The sequence below is a fragment of the Vulpes vulpes genome, chromosome 15, assembly GCF_048418805.1.
Source record: "Vulpes vulpes isolate BD-2025 chromosome 15, VulVul3, whole genome shotgun sequence".
NCBI lineage: Eukaryota > Metazoa > Chordata > Mammalia > Carnivora > Canidae > Vulpes > Vulpes vulpes.
Window position 1 is genome coordinate 10,867,173 of NC_132794.1, and position 17,697 is coordinate 10,884,869.

Here is a 17,697-nt window from a genome sequence, read left to right on the forward strand (position 1 = left end):
CTCACCTGGGACATTGTTTCCTGCCCTTTTGGCTGTCCATATCACACTTAACATTTCCTATTCATTCATTCAGTAAATATCTATTGAGTGCCTACTATGTGCCATGAGCTATTTTAAGCACTGAGAATATAGTGGGGGAAAAAAAGAGAAAAGAACCTAAATTTATGTGCTTATATTTTGATTGAGGGAATCAGACACGAAGCATAAATAAGCAAATACTGTAGAATGTGTCAGATGGTGATAAGTGCTATAAAAAAAATTAAACAGAAGATGGGGGATTAGGGGGTACAAGAGAGTAGGGGTTAGGTTTTTAAAGAAGGTGACTATGAGAGTCCTTACCGAGAAGACAACATTTAAGCTCCACATGGACCCCACTTCCTCCAGTAAGCCTTCTGGAAATTTTCCAAGCGTAGGTTAAGTGCCATTTTTATGAGCTTCCATGCAGTCTCTAGCTTCTCATCACAGCACTTAACACGCTATATTTTCCTGTTGACTTGGGAGTATCAGCTGCAAACTATGGGGGCAGGGAATGAATCTGTTATTGCTTGTATATCACCAGCTCCTTGTAGATGTTCATTATATGTTTATTGAACCAGTAAATGAATTGACAATCACATTATTTACAAGTCATATGAAGAATTCATCTCCTATTTATAGTCATGCTGTGTTTGACAAAGTGCTGTCTCACCCACTGTCTCATTTCAGACAGGCAGGTGTCATTGTCATTGTCCTCTTTTAGCAGACACTCAGAAAGATTCTGTTTCTTGCCCAAGGTCACACAGTAAGAGGAAACTGCAGTTCAATCTACCTCTTACATCTCCAGAACCACTGTGCTTTCCAGAAAGAAAAAAAAAAAAAACTCGCTGCCTTCCTCAATCGTGTTCTGCAAAAACACAATCCACCAATTCAAGTGCATTAACCATCCTCAGCCAATGTACATTCATTTTTTTCCAGGGAGGAGCAGAAGGGACCTCTGCTCCTCCCTGGCTTCTCATATCCCCATATCCCCTATCCCCGGAAAATTTTCACCAAATGCTAAAGCCACCATGTAAGCCCAAAGATAAAACCTTCTGGGATTCCTTCATGTAGCCACTGCCTGGCATGCCCCATGTTCTCACACTATTTTCCAGAACATTTACTGCCCCTCTCCAGGTACACATTGAGCAGATCCATGTGGACCACCACAGATGGGGATCCATTGAAGTGCTCTCTTCTCTGGCACTTTTGAGCTGACATCGCTTTTCAATGTGTTAATTGAACCACGTGGGGTTCATAAACGCTGCAAGCAGAATTGCAGTCAGGAGTCAATTAGCAATAATTAATATCCTCTATCTAATGCCTGTCCTCCCCCCCAAATGATAAAGTGTCACTCCATTTGGACACAAGAAACAGAGAAGGGGATTGGGCAACAAAACTCACTGTTTCACAAAAAGTCTAGTCTGTGAGAAGGCGGGTCCCCTCAGAGCAGTTGAGTCTCCAAGGATTGAAGGACCCTATAGTGGGGAAGTGAGCCTAAACCACACAAGCTATGCTCACTTCAACGAGGTGACGTGACTTGTAGGCGGGGTGGGACCGTACTTGGGTAGTTTTCCACTTGCTGCTCACAAGTTCTTACCCTCTTTGGTTCTTTGTCACTTGGCCCCATCAAAACGCCCACTTTGGGGAACTTAAACGCTTGCTCATGCCACCCACCAACCCAGTGGCATGTGGGGATGAGGGTTAGAAGTTCACATACTCTTTGCCTTTGTTTTCTCGTGCTACTCTCTGCATAAGCACCTCTAAACAAGCCGAATGGTTGTGGCTGTTGCCACATGATTTTGTATTGATGAGTTTCCTTCCATCCTCTCATTCTCAAGGGGAATGGGAAGTGGAGGAGAGTTAACTGTTTGAGAAACAGTGCACACAATTAATAGGCACTGACAAAGAGTCAGCCTGGATGCTTTGAAAAAAGCTGCTTTGTCACTGAAGGGCTTATTTCCGCCTTGAAATACTTCCTTCCAATTGAATATATAGTGCAAAGGATAAACACTCATCTTTCTAGGGGAAAAAAAAATTTCTCTCAGGAAGCTGGAAAATTCTTCTCAAAGTGTCAACATTTAGGGAAAAACAGAGGTAAGTGCCCTAATTCTAGCAACAAGGGAGAATCAGTTGGCTCAAATGTTCTCACCTCCAACCCTGCTCCTCTGGAAGGTTCTTGCTGCCTGTGTTCCACTCCTGTTCACTCTCAAAGAGGAAAATGCAACTCTTCAATTGCTCTCCCAACTTCTGATGCAGATCACTCAAACAGCTGGACTCCTTTGAAAAAATGATTTTCATCATGACCAAAACATTACTTGCAAACAGAGTTGAGAGGAAAAAAGAAAACATTTTCTGTGATAGTCTTTCCTTTGGGTTTCTGAAAAGTGAGGAAAGTTTTCATTTAAAAAAAAAAAAAAAGCCATAAACTTGTCTTAGGATGCACTCAGCATAGATGAGAGAAGACAGCAGTTAAATAAATTAACAGAATAATAAACCATCATGATCCTCTGCTGTTTCTTTTCAGAAGAGTTCCCCCCCACCCCAGAAACTTTAAAAATATCTAAGAAAAGCAAAATGTTGTAAGTTATGAGATGCTTTTCAGGAAGGCATCCCTTTACCTCAAGTGTGACTAATGAAACAAGTGAGTAAGATAAATCTGAATAAAACAAAAGAAGTGGACCAAAGTGAACGACCTTTCTTGTCAGCTAGAGATTAATTTCAAGGGTTGTGCTGAACCACCAATCTGGTATTGTGGACCAAAGTCTATGGAAACGTAAAGGACCTCACCAAGAGAGAGGCATCAGAATGCCTTGGAATTCAGCACTGGGTTCAAATCCAGACTAAGTCATTTCCTAGTTGTATGCTGTGGACAAATTACTCAGCTTCTCTACCCTGAGTTCCCTATCTATAGAATAGGAATAATAATAATAATAATATTGCTGTCCATCACCAGATGTTGAGAAGATTAAGAGATAAAATGCTTAGAGATACAAAGTGCCTAGTATGGCAGCCGGTGCCCTCTAAGCCATTGTTAAAAGGTAACCACTGTTATTACCGCCATATGGAAAAGTCAGAAAAATGACTAACTGCTGCACAACTCACATGGTTTTTCCTCAATGTGTGCAAAGACTTGATGCTAAGTCATGGTATCCCCATGTGGAAGCCCAGGTTTTTACCTGGGCTAAAAACCAGAGTGAACAGTACTCACAAAAGCAGCTCGCAAACTTTCATGTCGTCAGATCACATGGCACGGTGCTCGGGGAGTGGGAGAGAGTACCTTGGACTCGCTTCTGTGCACACCCAAATTCATATGTGGAATCTCTACCCTCCAGTGTGAGTATATTCGGAGATAGGGTTTTTAGGAGGCAAAGCCAATGAAGTCATAATACACCTTATGAAGTCATTAGGATGGGATCTTAATCTAATAAGGATCTGTAGCCTTCTAAGGAGAAGGGGAGGAGAGCGATCTCTTTCTCCAAGCCCATGCACCGAGGAACTTGAGAGGTCATATGAAGATATAGCAAGAAGGCAGCCACCCCCAAGTCAGGAAGACAGTTCTCATCAGAAATGAAACTGGCCAGGGACGCCTGGGTGGCTCAGCGGTTGAGCATCTGCCTTCAGCTCAGGTCTTAATCCTGGGGTCTGGGATCAAGTCCCACATTGGGCTCCTGTGGGGAGCCTTCTTCTCCCTCTGCCTAAGTCTCTGCCTCTCTCTATATATATATATATCTTTCATGAATAAATGAATATAATCTTAAAAAAGAAACAGAACTGGCCAGCACCTTAGTCTCAGAATCCCCAGCCTCCAGAACTGAGAAACAATTGTTTAAGCCACCCAAACTGTGGTACTTGGTTATGGGAGCCTAAAATGACTAAGACAGAATAAGATGCCACCTTTTTCTTTCCCTACAACCAGAAAATTGAAAACATGCCTTCATGGGCGAAGAATGTCCCTCCTAGTCTTGAGGGATGACTAAGTGTGCATAAAATGTATAATGATTTCATCTGATTTTGAAAGAAATACACCCATTCCCATTTTCCAGGGTAAGTAACTTTCACCTGGGGAAAACCCTTCACCTCCCATTGGAGAGCCATACTTTGCACAGCAGTCAGCTAGGGAATAAGTTTTGCTGCATAATTCAAACTCGTAGGCAAGTTTGAGTGAGTGATCTACCTGAATGACTTTTGTACAAAAATTCCTTGAAACTGGAAGGCTCTGTCCGTGCTCTCCTGACAAGCATTTCTGCAAATGATTCACAAGTCTGAAGACAGATGTTATCATCAGCGATTAACATAGTTTCCCCCAAGGGAATGGGCAATGTCCCAAGAGAGATAAAAATGTAGACAGAGAATGAGTAAATCCTGAAACATACCAGAAATTTCTGTGGAAATGAGGTAGATGGCCATGGTTCTCTCTCCACACCAGCTCTACCTTAAGCAAAACACTGCACTGGCCTCAAAGGGGCGGCATCTGTGCACCAGTGGCAAAGGCACTAGGCTGGGATTCAGGAGATCAGGGCACATCCATTAGCTCACTACATATTCATTGAGGGCCCGCTATGCATTATGATAAAGCGGTGAGGATCAGAGACGAGATCCAGACTACCAAGTCAAGTCCCAGCCCACCCCTTCACTAGGGCCCTGTAGCTTGGGTTAGTCACTCAGTCTTCCCATGCCTCAGTTTCCCCAGGTGACGGGCTGGGCTGAGAAGAGCACCAGCATGTCTTAAGTGTGTGTTTGCAGCTATCATTGGTGCTACCTGGGTCAGGGTCCATCCCAGCTACTGGCATCAATACCCTCCTTCTGATAGTTCTGTGTGACTTTTAGAGAAAACACTGAATTTGTATGTGCTTCAGTGTCCTCATCTGTAAAATGGAGACAGAAGCACCAGCCTCTTGGGATCATGTGAGTGAGTGACATAAAATATGCAAAGTGCAGGGTATAAAATAATTGCTCAGGGAATGTATTTCTTATAAATAATGGTCAATTTTCTTTTTTCTTTGCCATTCATCTCCTCCCCTCTCCTCCACCACCACTTCATTATTTACTATGGAGAATCCTTCTTGGCTCTGGCCACAGACAAACTCTGATAGTGTTCATGGGTGAGAAAGGTTGCTATCTTCTCTCCATGTGGATTTTCTCTTTGATCGTCTGTGGTCATGGTCTTACACTCACAGCACATAGTGGAAGTCAAAATAATCATCTAAATCAGGCAACAGAAAGCTTTCTCTGTAAAGGGCCAGACAGTAAATACTTTTGGCTTTGCCAGCCATACGGTCTCTGTCACAACTACTCAACTCTGCTGACATAGTGTGAAAGCTGCCTTAGACGATTTGTAAATGAACGAGTATGGCTGGGTTCCAATAAAACTTTATTTACAAAAACAGGCAGTGGGCTGGAATCGTCCTGTGAGCTGTTGCTTTGCTGACCCTGATCTAAATTCATCCATACAACAAATATATACTGTGAGCCTTGTACGCGGCAGGCACGGTCCTGCATACTGGGGATATAGCTGTCAATGAAAAAAAGCCCTTGCCAAAACTGATCCCACATCATATTATAAAAGCATTCGTTACTATTTCCCATAGAGAAGAGACTAAGTGAAGACCGTTCTTCAAAAAGAGAGTCATCATATATGTGAGATGTTACCAGCAGTTTGGATAAGCTGCGGACTGAGAATTGGCAATTGGATTTGGCAACAAAGAGGTCATCAGGCGATGAGAGCAGTTTCAGTGGAATGGTGGGGACAGAAATCCGACTGGAGTGAATTCAAGGTGAACAAGAGGTGGGGGGGCGGGATGGGAACAGTGAGGACAGAGCAGGAGGAGAGGCACAGAAGCCAAGTGGGAGGTGGAGGGGACCCAAGACTCAGGCCAAAGAAAGGGATTGTTGCTGCTGCTGTTTTTTTTGTTTTGTTTTGTTTTTTGTTTTTTTCTTTTTTTACTTTTTTATTGTTTTAATTTTGTTTTGGTATATTTTTTTATTGGAGTTCGTTTATTTGCTGCTGTTTTAAAATGAGATGATCAAAACATGTTTTCACAGAGAACTATGCAGAAGAGAGGGACAGTTGGATGTTATGACGCAGGACAGCAGGAAAAGTGGTGCTCTAGGGGCATGTTGCAGGGTGACCAGGGGACAGGGTCCCCAGTGCCCAGGTGAGGGCGGGCTCCTACAAGGAGCAGGTGCAGTCCATCCCTGGTAACGGGAAGGAAGGCAGAAAAAAGGGTGCAGATTCAGTTCTGGGAGAATGAAATGGTTCCCTCCTCCCCACTCAGATCAGTACTATGCTCAGATGAGAACGATAAGGGAAATTCTGAGGAGAGATAAGAACATGCAAAATGGTCATCTCAAGGGGTAGGAGAGTACATGGATCTCCATGTACATGGAGAGTACATGGAGTACCCAGAATCAGCTTGCCAGGCAGCCCGAGGTTCCTTATGGGGGTGACCAGCCTGCAGGCTGGTTTTTCCTACCTGCACCTCATGGGAAGAGCTTTCCCACTAGGATCCTTGCTAGGCCTCTGGGCAGCCTGCAGAATGAGTCCCTCCAGGTTGTTTGTCAACTTGTGGTGCAATCGGCTGAGTCCAAGGACATGGCCTCAGGGGCACGAATCATACAGCCTATTCTCTCCCTGTAACAGTCTGGCTCTGTAAGGGGCTGTATGTGGGGTGGGGGTGGTTTCCCAAGAGTGATCTGCGAGCATCATCCCATAGAAAGGGGCTGAGGGACCCAATAATGGTTTGTGGTTAGGCCTGGGCAAATCCACTTGGCATCAGGTGACCTTGAATTTGACATGACAGTGAAGTCCAGAAGTTATATAATGTTCAAAGTGTCCAAGACACAATGCTGCCAGATTCTACTCTATTTTTTATTTTATTTTTTAGAAGATTTTATTTATTTATTCTTGAGAGACACCGAGAGAGAGAGGCAGAGACACAGGCAGAGGGAGAAGCAGGCTCCATGCAGGGAGCCCGACATGGGACTCGATCCCAGGACTCCAGGATCATGCCCTGGGCTGAAGGCGGCGCTAAACCGCTGAGCCACCCAGGCGTCCCTCTACTCTATTTTTTAAAGTTCTCGCACCTGACTACGTGCCTTCTATCTGTAGTGGGAGACGACTCCAGTTCTGTACTACTGTCCGCTAGGTTCTTAGTACATACAGGGCACTGTGCTAAAATGCATTATTTCAAGTAATCCTTAAAACAATAGAGCGGTAGGAATTATTGTCGTGTGTAGAGTATGTAAGGCAGTATACTCAAAGTCACGTAGCAGAAAATATCACTAGGTCTGTCAAACCTCTACCACTGGGATAGATCAAAGATACTTCTGATTCCGTTAGATGTTGCATTTGCCTGCAAGTAACAGAAACTCCCAAAATATCAACTTAAACAAATTAAGTGGGTCTTTTTCTCTAGCGTAAGAAAGTCCAGCGGCAAGCAGGTCAGGACTTGTAGGACAAATGCACAACACCATCTAGAACTTGCTGTTATGTCTAGCTTTCTGTTTGCCTAGCCTTAGTTCATTATCACCTCATGGCTACAAGATGGCAGTGTCACCTCCAGCATTGCATCAGCATTCCAAGCAGAAAAAAAAAAAGATAAGGACAGAGGACAAAGGTACATGCCAATTTATTCCCCTCCCTCCATCTTTTTTTTTTTTTCCTGTCTTCTTTTAAAGAGCGTTCCTGGAAGCCCCGCCCCACCACATCCACTTTCATCTCATTAGCCAGAACTACTGTAGGGCCACCTGTAGCTAAAAATATAGAATTTTAGCTGGATGCATTGCAATCCTAAGAAAAAGAAAAATGATGCCGCCCCTTCCACCGTTTCTCTGGCAGGTCTCTTTGCCAATATTGCAAAATGCATTCTTCCAGATTAGAAGAGCCAGCTTTCTGAGTCATTGGCCATCCAGGTCAGGGTGGCCTGAGCCGGTGGTCTTGCGCTGAGATGCTTCAAAGTCTTATTTAAAATGTTTGGATCTCTATGAAGCCCCACAATATGCAAGTTTATGAGGAGATTTAGATAGGAATGGGGTTGATGGGCTTCGTTGTTTATAAAATCAGGAGTGCAAAAAAAATAAAAATAAAAATAAAAAATAAAATAAAATCAGGAGTGCTGAGAAAAGAGGTAAAGCTTTGAAAGCTTTGAGTCCTGCACCGGCTCATGGTCATCATTAACCAGCTCTACGTAGGGTACGTATAAAAGGGATCATCAGTCCAGCCGTAAGTTTCCGCAAGCTCTGTTAGATGGGAAGGAGCGGTGCTATACACTCGTGGAAGGGCCATTTCCTTTGTGGTGTGAATACGTGTGTCTGGGAGACACCACTGCCTGGTGCACGTGCTCCTCCGTCAGGTCCCCCATGTGCCTGTCCTGGTCTGAGTAGATCTTTGGAACACAGCACGTACGGTCAAGTCTACTGAGCCATCCATTCCTTAGAAAACCGGAAGAATCAAAGATAAATATCTCGACTATCATAAGAGTTGGAGATCAGATCTAGGCATGCACACTTCTCACGTTCAATAAATATTTGTTAAACAGGAAAAGAAAAGATTAGAAGAGCCACATAGTTAATATTACTGGGATGTTTCTGCGAGTGTGATGTGTGGTTATGTCACAGAGGAGCTTCGACTCATCATCTTAAGGAAAACACCAAACTTCTTCAGAACGACTAATTGACCCCACAAGGAGCATGTATCCCAGGCTTTCAACTGCCAGAACAACCCAACTATCAAAATTCATCCACCAATTTCCCAAGCCATTCCCCAAGGACCTGGAATGTCACAAGGGAGACAGGCAAAATTCTATCCAGAGCTCATAGCACCTCTGCATGTAGGAGCTAGAAAGACCCCTCTCCTTCCTCTTTCTTTTATTTTTTTAATATTTATTTATTTACTTATTTATTTATTTATTTATTTATTTGTTTTAGACATGGGGGTGGGCAGAGCCACAGGAGGAGGGAGAAGCAGGCTCCATGCCAGGAGCCTGACGTGGGACTCCATCCCAGGACTCCAGGATTGCACCCTGGGCCAAAGGCAGGCACTAAACCCCTGAGCCACCCAGGGATCCCCATCCTTCCTCTTTCTTTTCGGAAAGAAGACCCCTCTTCTTTCAGGAAGAAGCAGAAGAGCTTATGCTTCTAAAGAAACAAGATGCTTTTAAATCAGTCTACATATGTATCTGGGTTATATATGTAGCCCCCTGTGTGGATTAGTAAGGCTTAGCGGTAGCGTCTTGCATTAGGGTGGTACCTTTGTTAGGATTGATGAGCCAATATTAATACATTATTATTATTACCTGGAGTCCATAGTTTACCTCAGGATTCATCTCTGTGTAGTATATTCTGTGGGCTTGAACAAATGCATAATGACATATAGCCACCAGTATAGTATCATCACAGAGTAGTTTAACTGCCCTAAAAATACCCTGTGCTCCACCTAACTCCTCCCTCCCCTAAACTCCTGACAACCACTGATCTTTGCACTGTCCCCATAGCTTTACCTTTTCCAGAATGTCATAGAGTTGGAGTCATACAGCATGTAGCCTTCTCAGATTGACTTCTTCCCTTAATAATATGCATTTAAGTTTTTTCTAGATCTTTTCATAACTTGATAGCTAATTTCTTTTCATCACTGAATAATATTCTACTGTCTGGATGCACCATAGTTTACTTCTCCATTCACCTACTGAAGGTTATCTTGGTTGCTTCTACTTCTTGGCAATTATGAGTAAAGCTGCTGCAAATGCCCCTGTGCAGGTTATTCCATGGACATAAGTTTTCAGCTCCTTTGGGGAAACATCAAGGAGTGCAATTGCTGGATTAGGTGGTAAGAGTATGTTTAGTTTTATAAGAAACTGTCAAACCAACTTCCAAAGTTGCTGTACCATTTTGCATTGCAACCAACAATGAATGATAGTTTCTATTACTCCACATCCTGGTCGCCATTTGATGCTGTAAGTGTCAGTATTTTTTAACTCATCCGTCCAATAAATATTTAATCTGAACCTAATTAATGTCACACACAGAGACACTCAATCTCTTACATTGCTTAGAGTTCAAAATACCTTTAGGTTGAAAGTGGAAAGTTTTGGAAAGTACCGCATCTTTTTGATCAATGGCTCTTAAACTTTAATTGGCATCTGAATCACTCGGAGGGCTTGTTAAAACATAGATTGTAGTGGGCAGGGGAAGAGGCAGGGCTCACCTCCCAAATTTTTGATTCAATAGATCTGGGATGGGACCCAAGAATTTGTCCTTCTAACAAGTTCCCAGATGCTGCTGCTGCTGTTGGTCCAGGGACCACACCTTGAGAATCATTTCTCCTTAGGTAAAAGAAAAACATCAAATGGAACTACAATACACTCCCTCAGGTATTAAAACATACACACACACACACACACACACACACACACACACACACACACCAAATGGGACAACCACAGCCTCCATATCAGGTTCTGTTTTAGGGCTTCTGAGATACACCTAACCCAAGGGCAAGTCCATGACATCTATGTTTTGTCTGCTCTTAAAAGATCTCAAGCCTCTCTTTAGAGGTTTAGTTTAAATACTGTAACAAAATAGAACAGAAAACCATTTGTTAGGTATATTGCCCCTGAGTAGGGGAGCAGCTCTGAGGTGGGGAAGCCTCGCACGAGGATCCCTTCTGGAACATGAAGCAGATGTTGTTGGACGCTGTGCTAATGCATTTTGATGAGCACGACTCATTTTGCAGCAGTTGTCCTACCTCCTCATGCTAGAACTTGTGCTGAACCACAAAATACCAGATGACCCCAAGACCCTGAGTATATATGGTTTACTTCTCAAAGGCAATGTCATCTGGGACAGATGGGAATCGTTACCCCAGGAGTCAGGTTATTCCACCACTATGTCTTGGTTTTTACCCTTACAATTTTATTAATTATAGCCTCTTCTGCATTTCTGTCCTGGGAACCAGCTACAATTCCAGGACAATGTTGTCCCAAGAGAGACACTAGCTGTCATTACTACTCTGCTTGCCAGCATTTGCAGTGCCTGACCATGCCAGATGATTTGCCAGGCAAGCTATAGGTCTTCTCTGTAGTCTTTCCAAAGGCTCCTTCCTGTTAGCATCACCATCCCCAGTTTACAGATGGAGAAATTGAGGTTCAGTGCAAGTAAACCACTCATTCCAGGTCATATAGCTAGTAAGTGGCAGAGCCAGAATTCAAACTCAGGTCAGACTAATATTACAGATTCTCATATAGAAGGGTAGATATGAGCAGAGCAACTAAGATATAGACCTAGAAGACAGGAGGTAAAGTTTAGAGTCAAGAACAAAGACTTCGGGACACTTGGGTGGCTCAGCGATTGAGCATCTGCCTTCGGCTCAAGGCATGATCCTGGGTCTGGGAATCAAGTCCTGCATTGGGCTCCCTGCAAAGAGCCTGCTTCTCACTCTATGTCTCTGCCTCTCTCTCTCTCTCTCTCCCTCTCTCTCTCTCTCTCTCTATCTCTCTCATGAATGAATAAATAAAATCTTTAAAAAAAAAGAACAAAAACTTCTGTGAGACATATCTCCAGTTGGAAGTCTCCTTCCACCTTCCAATTACTATGGAGCTCTATTCATATTCCATGGGAAGCACTTCTCTTGGACCGTAGATTAGTAACATTATTTGTATTTCATTTGTCTTGTCTGCCTGGAGTCTCGTCCAAAGTTGGAGCTGTGAAAAGTTTATGTTTAGAAGGGTGGATGGACTAAAATAAGCGGCCAAACTAAGTACATCCAGCACATAGATCTTGGTTTCTTAAACTGTTCTCCAATATAAGGATCCAGCAATTCTTGGAAAAATGGCTGAATCTAGGACTGGAGCGGGACATATACAAGATGAGCCTGGGACATAGTATAATGCCAGAAACTAAGAGAGTGCTCCTCCAGAAAAGAAGAAAAACAAGCTCACAGTGATGAAGGGTTGTCAAAGGAACACAGGAACCCACTGAAAGAGTCTCCATTGATGAAAGCTGGACAATTTAAACAACAAAATAAAGTAGTATTGGACTATAATCCAAAGAAAAGAATCAACATCTATAAATCCATTGTGATATTAATAACTGATTGAATAAACAAGTAAAAAGAATAAACAAATCTCCAACACAGAAAAATCTCAGATAATTTGTGTAGATATTCCAACCCTCAAGGTGGTAGGGCATAACTTGCTATCCCTTAAGTTTGGGCTCCACATTGTGACTTCCTTCCAAAGAGGACGATATGGAAAGAGAGAGAAAATAATAACGTTATGGTGAAATCCAACAAACACTCTCTCAACAAGGTGATTAAAGTCAACACCCACAATGATAAGTCAAGTTGATATTATGTGCCCTGGGAAAGGTTTAATAAACATGACACTATACTTTTGTGTCTTCCTCCCCAAAACTCATAACACCCGTCTAATCATGAGGGAAAAAAAACATCCTGATTGAGACACATGCTACAAAATTACTGAGCAATATTTCTCAAAACTGTCAAAGTCCTCAAAACCAAGGAAGTCTGAAAACTGTCACAGTCAAGAAGAGCCTAGGGAGACACAATGACTAAATGTGGTATTCTGGATGGAATCCTGGAACAGAAAAAGGGCATTAGGGGGAAAAAAACAGGAAATGTTAATAAAGTATAGACTTTAATTAGTAAGAATGTATCAGTACTGGTTTATTCATTGAAACAATTGCATCATATTAATAAAAGATGTTAATAATAGAGAAAAGTGGGTGTGGTGGGTGTGGGGTATATGGGAACTCTCTGTACTATGTTTGCACATTTTCTGTAAATCTAAAACTATTAAAAATGTTAAAGTTTATGTTTTTAAAAGGATATATCTTTCTCTTAAGTAGGTGACATTCCAGATTGATTATCTACTTGAATGGATGAAGGGAGCCGTATAGAAAAAAAAAAGCAAAGCAAAGCTATTTATAGTTCTCAACATGAATGGTCTTCACATTAAGGATGCATTTGATTCATGGATTATTATTCTAATAACTATTACTATGTTTTCTTGGTCACATTGGGTCAATCTATTAGCTGCATGGTATAGGTTAGCAAAATTACCCAAAGGCGTATATTTTTCCTTGGAGAGAGCCAGGATAGCTTAATAAGGAGTCTCCATCCAGTTTCACAAGACCATTCCAGAGAAGGACTTCTGAAAGGTGTGGTCTCCTTCGCAAGGGCTCTCAAAGGGCTCTTAGTTCCATTTCTAACCTCTAGCAGAACCACAACACTGTCCCGAACAGCCACAGTAAGTTGATGGCCAAGCATAATGGTTTCTGATCAAGGTCTGCACTTGCCTTACCTGTGTTTTGAGGATCATGGCTTATCACACTCAAGCAACTACATGGTTCATTTGAAAAGATGCACTACGGTAGGTGGCCAAGGCAATGGGCCAGAGTTTCCATAGTTCCATGAGTTCCATATTTGACAGCAAGGGGTCAGTCCTTCCATATTCCTAAGGGGGGTGATATGTGAGTCAACTCCATCCTTCCTCCTTGCCCTACACTGATCACAGGGAAACTGATCCCTGCAGATTGTATTTTCCAGGCTTCCAGGTGACGTTAGCTAAGGGGCAGCATTGGCAGGAGACTGAAGAATGGGAAGAAGGGAAAAGCCAGGGTGTCTCTCCCCTCCTGTCTCTGCCTCACAGGGCATCTCAGCAGGGGCTGCATCTCCTACATGGCTCCAGCTCCCACTATGTGGTACCCTGGATGGATCCAGGACCCACAGGACCCACAGGACCACCAGAATTGCTGAGTGATCCAGCTCCCCACTCCAGCAACACTCCTTCTTCTTCTAACTCCCCAGTTTAGGGGACTAGTGGCCTCTTGCTGTTGCCAACTTCTGGATTCCCCTACTGCCCTCTATTTGGCTTCTCAGAGATCTCATCACCTACATAACGAATTTCCTCTGTTAAATACTTTCCATTTAAAATACTTTCCATTTAAAATACTTAGAGTGGATATTGATTTCCTGATTAAACTCTGCAATGTCTTAAGACTAGATTTTTTTTTCGTTCTCATCCTGATCAAGAAAAGGAGACACACACACACACACACACACACACACACATGCACACGCACACATGTATACTTTGTTTTTGTTTTTTTTTAATTTTTATTTATTTATGATAGTCACACAGAGAGAGAGAGAGGCAGAGACATAGGCAGAGAGAGAAGCAGACTCCATGCACTGGGAGCCCAACGTGGGATTCAATCCCGGGTCTCCAGGATCGCGCCCTGGGCCGAAGGCAGGCGCTAAACCGCTGCACCACCCAGGGATCCCCACATGTATACTTTGAAAACACTCTGCATCTTTCTTCCTTATCTTGTAAGAATTAATGTTTATTAAGAGCAATTTGCTGAACAGGTGGATTCCTATCACTATCATCAAATAGGGAATTTGTAGAGGACCTGCGAGGATGATCTAGAGAAGTTTGATTCAACTTCCTATGACCTCCTGGCCCAACACCACCAGCAAAATCATTATAGGAATCTCCTCTAAAACTAACAAAGTTTTTGGCTACACACTTTCAGTACTCTCCATGCTCACACAGTGAAGGAAGCAATGATCTTTGCTCCCCGTGAGGTCTCAGGGGTGCATCCTGGTATTTCTAGGTTAACTAGATGAACTACAAAGAGCACTTCCTTGTTGGCTAAAGAAGAAAGATGTTGTGGCTGTAGATTAATACTGGCATCTTCCTCTGGTCTAATTGACTTCATGTGGTCCCTAGATGCGGTGGCTTGGGGTGTTTAGAGAGGGTTGTTTTATAAGGATTAAGGACTATTTAGTTGAAGATCTATTTATTACTTTGGGGCAGGTTGGCTTTCATCTGTTTTCATTGCTGTTCAATGTAATAGATTTTACCTAAGTTAACCAGATAGTTTAAAACTAAAAAGTTCACTTTGGGGGGAGGGGCATGTAGGGGGCACAGTCGTTTAAGCATCGACACTTGGTTTCAGCTCAGGTTGCGATCTCAGGGTTGTGAGATTGAGCCCCGAGTCAGGCTCCACACTCAGCACAGAATCTGCTTGAAATTCTCCCTTTCTCTCTCCCTTTGTCCTTTCTGCTCATACTCTTTCTCTCAAATTAATAAATAAATCTTTTTAAAAATTCACTTGGTCCTGAAACAAAGCAATTTGGATCTACCCATATTTATTCAAAAATGATCTGTGCTTAATCGGACTCCTTGCTAAACTGATCTAACATCAGTGTCCTTTCAGCAACAAACATTCTAGATTTATGCATAGTGTAAATTTCAGAAAGCATTTTCCTTGAGGACCGGGTAACTTTTGAGTGATCAAGTACACAGGAATCAGTTTATGAATATACAAGACATACATATTCATGGAAGATCATGAACAGCTTCACTAAACGGCTTTTTTTTGCCACTTAAAAACTGTTTGCCTCAGAAAAATGAGAAGTGCCACAAAATGAATTTTATTGTTGTTCTTTTGCTTTTATCAACATGCTGCAATCACATGTATTGAAGGACAAATTCTTCCCAGAAGACACAGAGAAGCAACTTCTTAGAAATACTGTTCGTGGGCAGATGATAACCATAACTGCGAAAGGACAAGACACATGTATCAATCAGCAAAAGCAAAAGCAAAGGCTTAAAGTAGTCTCTGTCTTTGGCAGTTCGAACTCCCCCTGCAATAAATAGACACACAGTTAAACTAAGGCCATTAGCAAAAGGAAACCACTCTTATTCTCCACTGCCCCAATGTGCTGTGATGGATTAAAAATATATGAAGGATTTTTTACACCCAATGGCTCACAACTCTGGGGGATAGGAGGATTGCCTGGCAGGTTGATACAAAGCAGATTCTTGGCTGTAGTTCACACGTACTGGGTAGATGATTAGGAGACCAGTAATCTACAGTTGAAACGGGTCCCCTTGATTTCTGGTACAGAAGGGTCTTCAGATCATGTTTTGAGAAATGCTGGAAGGCACACTACTCAGGAGAAGACACAGCCCCAACCCTTGAACATCATATGTTTGGAATATCTCACTTTTAACTTGACAGGAGCCACCACAGGAGCGCTGTAGTGGGATTAGCTGATAGAGGGAACGTACAGAAGGGCTGGGACAAAATGTTCCTTACTTGGTCCGTGTCTGGTGGTTCCTTGATGCCTTTGCTTGTGTGATCCTCTTGTGGGAATACCTCAAGCACTTCATTCACTTTCCTTCCTTGTGCCCTTTTCCGAGGAGGGAGAGGTCATTCAAAGAACAAATCCTTGGCCTTCCTCACCAGAATCCCTGGGGAGATCCAGCAAGTATTCTTTAGAGAGTGGCTGGCACCCTGCGCAGGCCCGGGGGTCTCTTCCAGCCAGTGCCTGGAGAAGGTTTGACATCTGGGCCAAATCTGGAATGGGTTTCTGAAAGCCAATATTGGAGCATTTGTGATTGAGACCTGCCAAATCACGTGCCAGGAATATCTAGTTCCTTCCCCATGAAGAGTGGCAGTGTTTAATGAAGAAACACAGCTCTGAAAGTTGAGACATTCCATGCATTATCCATATCCATTAAAATGGGAACAAAACCCCAGGAAATGCAGACGCCTCCCATCAGCAATGCTTCACCTTTTTCCCCTGGTTACTTAGTATAAATGCCAGGAAGCTATTCTACAAGAACATGCCACGTGGCTGCGTCTGCCAGTCCCACTGTCCCCTTTCTTCTTGTCCAGCCTGGTGCTAGGCAGAGGGAGGAGAGGTGTGGGGGTGGCAAATTAAACAAAACCTTTAAAAACAAGATTCTGGCTGGGACTTCCACCACACAGATTACCAAGTGGATAGGCATTTTATTTTGCTAAATGAAAGGGCTAGTTTGTATCTTCCCTGGATCATTTTCTAACCTAACTGCAGTGGAAACATTCTCAGAAAGAAAGACTTTCTTGTTTGTTTGCCCTTCATATTGCCACTGGTCGTCCCACACGTAGAACTTGGGCAGTGATTTGCTTCTGCTTGGCCACCAGACCAGCTAGCAGACTTCTTGAGGGATTGACCAACGCCAGTGTTTCATTAGGTCACAGTCAACTCAGAAGCCCTTGGGAGCGTCAAGCTGAAACGTAGACCACATTGCAAGCCCATCTTCTGTGGATAGAAATGGTTCCTTTCACTGGCTCCTTGCAAGCAGGGAGCTGTAGCTAAATGCGTATGATCTACAGAGTGGTCCTTTGCTTGTTGGGGGTTTTGCTTTTGCTCTTAGGCACCGAGCAGTTTTCTTCTCAAAAGAAGCCATGAAAGGATAGCTCCCCAAGAACCACGGGGAATCCCCAACAACCAGTGGGTGACTGAATCTCAAACTTCAGTTTCTTTGTCATCCAGGTACAGGTAAGGGAGTGGGGTGTGGCCAGTATCTGCCTCTCCGGAAATGTGAAAAGACCTAGGCGTTGACTAACCCCCTCCCCCACACACACACACCCCAATCTTCCTTCCTCTGGCCGCAGCTGTGTGCAGACACAGACCAACCCTGGGAAGCATTTGTTTCTCAGTTTGCTTCTACCCATGTGACTGCTGGCAAGTTTCTGAGCTATTCTGAGCCTCCTTTTCTCAACTGATAAAATAGGCATAGAGAATCCCTCAAAGAATATGGAGGTGAGCCCAGTGAGGGAGACATTGTAAAAGGGGTCTAAAGGATGGCTCTTCCTTTTCATTTTGTC

General features: G+C 43.2%; 1 pseudogene; it reads left to right on the top strand.

Moving 5' to 3' along the window:
• Positions 1-7,964: 7,964 nt before the first annotated feature.
• On the top strand, positions 7,965-8,194 carry LOC112909267 (ATP synthase subunit ATP5MJ, mitochondrial-like; annotated as a pseudogene).
• The last annotated feature ends 9,503 nt before the right edge of the window (positions 8,195-17,697 follow it).